Here is a 3,138-nt window from a genome sequence, read left to right on the forward strand (position 1 = left end):
CCTTTTATCTACTTCTAATCTATATACCTATATATCTGTTTATGTACAGATATCTTTTTTATTTATATATTTCTTTAAGTGAAATATATATCTGTTTATGTATATATATCTTTTTTATTTATATATTTCTTTAAGTGAAATATATATCTGTTTATATACAGATATCTTTTTTATTTATATATTTCTTTAAGTGAAATATATATCTGTTTATGTACATATGTCTTTTTTATTTATATATTTCTTTAAGTGAAATATATATCTGTTTATGTATATATATCCTTTTTATTTATATATTTCTTCAAGTGAAATATATATCTGTTTATATATATCTCTTTTATCTATATATTTCTTTAAGTGAAATATATATCTGTTTATGTACATATATCTTTTTTATTTATATATTAATTCAACTGAAATGTGAGTACTATATTCACTCGAAATACGCATTACCATACGACCGTAAACTTTACTGAAAATAATTAGCATATTTTCAGTTCACCAATAGAGGAGTTGATGGCCTCGGACGCAGCTAGGGTGGTATCAGGGGCAATAGAATTATGGGTGTAATAGTGATTTGAACATTTTATATGGCACAGCAGTAGTTTTTTCTTTCTCTCATCTGGAGCCTATTGAACATAGCCTAGGTCATTAAACTTAGAAAAATCTTGTAAGGATCTTGGTATATTACCTGAAGATCATATCCAGAAATTGGAAGATGGATTAAAACTTCGTCTTCAAAACGAGAAACTACGTTCCTCGATGTTCCTTTTGAAATTTTATATATTTATCTTTCTAATTGAGTTGGTGACTGTTTAGCCACTTACCTAACAACATAAGCTAATGACAGGTGAAGTGCAAGTACAGACACATGCGCATGTAATAGATATTCGGTATGGGAACAAATATATATATGAATATATATATATATATATATATATTGGGTCTTCTTTGTGGAATGCAACTTGGATACTTAAGATTGTCATGTTTTATGGATTCGGGAAAATAGATAATTTGACTTGATATGGTATGACCTGGGTAACAGGTTCTCTTGATCCACAAGTGGCTATCGACAAGTTAGTCTGCTCGAGCTGGAAATTGTCTTTATTGACAGGACGTTCGGCCCATCTGACGCAGGTATTTATACTACGATTCAGGGTCTCGCGTTGTTATCTTTTTAGATTTTTCCTTCTCGTTTGCAGTGATTCTAAGAAGGTATCAACTCTGTTTCTCTTCTGAATTTTTAGGTGGCCGACATGTCCACGCATAGGAGTGACTTATAAACAATATGTAAGATGTCTACAAGAGACGAAAATAATCTTTCATAATCTGAGTTCACAGCAACGCAGCAAAATACCCACGTGGAACTAACCACATACTGTTTTGGTGCGAACATTTCTCTAATCCTATGAGTACAATAAATCCCACTCCCGAAATACGAAGATGGCAATGCTAGATCAAAATTCAAAATCCAGAATGAGCTATATGACTTTCGTAACCATATTTTCGAAATAGTAACGTCATTGCTGAGAACTGGGCGTCCTTTCTAGGCCTGAAGGCTGAACGTCACGTAGACACAGAGATAATTAGTTTTACATATTATCACCACCTCATGCCCGCGCTCACAGAAAGAGGAAGGGATAGGACGAACAAGAGGGATGGTATGGGTGGTGAGTGGACGAGTGAGGTTCACACGAAATTGTAGTGCAGATGAGAACCTGAGCTCTTGTGGCGGTTTTATGAACCCTCGCAGCTATTTAATGCGAGGTCTTTTTGCTCACTTGTATAGGGGCCCAGGCCGGTTGGAGCGAGGGAAGGAGAGGGGAGAAGGGGAGAAGGGCGAGGGGAACGAGAAATCGGTGCGAGGTGAGGGGGAAATAGGTAGGAGGACGATGTCAGAAGGGAGGAGGAAATTGGACTGTGTAAAAGGACTAAGAGAATGGTTTGCGACTGTGGTAAACTAAAGCGAAAAATGTAAGAAAACAAAATGGAGGAACTGGAGAAACCAAGTAAAGAGGCGAAGGCGGAAGCGGAGGGGAAACGGAAAGGGGGAGGAAGAGAGAGAAGAGGGGAAAAGAGAGTAAAGAGGGGTCGTGAACTCGTACTCTATGATCGGAGTAATATTTTTGGATATTTGTGAGCCTCCTGTGAGCCAGTGGTTCACCCCAAGATGGTAAGAAGAAAATTACTTGCGCTAGCAGGAGAAATCTCGAAAATGTCGATAATGGAATCATTAGAAATACCAGTAATGATTCAACGCACCAAAAGAGCTTAACACTGTCTTTACCAAAGGCATAACACAAATCTGAATAGATTCCATTAGTTGTAGCTAAAATGCATGGAAAAGTATCACATTGAAATGGAAGTGACCAACTTCTTTAACCCTTATCGAGACGCAATCTAACGACTAGTGCACCACAAATGAATAAAATCGTAAGGCCCTAGCTATGCTAAATGTTAATCACATCGTAAGGTCAAATTGGTGAACTCAATTACTGGTCCAGTTAGAATTCAATATATGGTTGCCACCTCACTTGATACCTCAAACTAACTCATATGAATATGTACCACGCACCTATTATCACAAACTCTACTTTGGTCTGTTCAATTTGAAACAGTAGTGTTTGGCACTTACCCTAGTTATCGGAATACCTAGAACGTACATGACGATTCCGAGAGCCGTCATTTGCCTTATGATATTCTGTTGATGGCCTGGATAGAATAGCATAGATCCTTCTATCAACTCCATTGACTAGTACACGTGAGAGATGTGATTCTCCTAGCAAGTCGAAAACTAGGCCATGAGGCCTAGCGTTGTAGGTTGCTTAGTTGGCATTCTGCTTAAGCTAGAAGAAACTTCTGACAAACTGGGAACTGGGCTTAGTGCTCTAGGTCGCCTAATCTGGTATGGATAATACTCCTATGACTTATTTTACCGTGTCCGAACCCCCCTTTCTCTCTCTCTCTCTCTCTCTCTCTCTCTGTGTATGTGTGGGGAGGTTTGTGTGTGTGTGTGTGTGTGTGTTTTATTACTGAGAGAGTATTTAAGAGGATAGAAATTTCTGGAAGGAAAGACAAGATGAGAGAAAGACGAGGACGTCACTCGTTGTCAGGTTTCTTTTTAGTAAAAGGGATGTTACT

This window comes from Oratosquilla oratoria, chromosome 31 (genome assembly GCF_046742065.1).
Source record: "Oratosquilla oratoria isolate Oo_2021 chromosome 31, ASM4674206v1, whole genome shotgun sequence".
Classification (NCBI taxonomy): Eukaryota; Metazoa; Arthropoda; class Malacostraca; order Stomatopoda; family Squillidae; genus Oratosquilla; species Oratosquilla oratoria.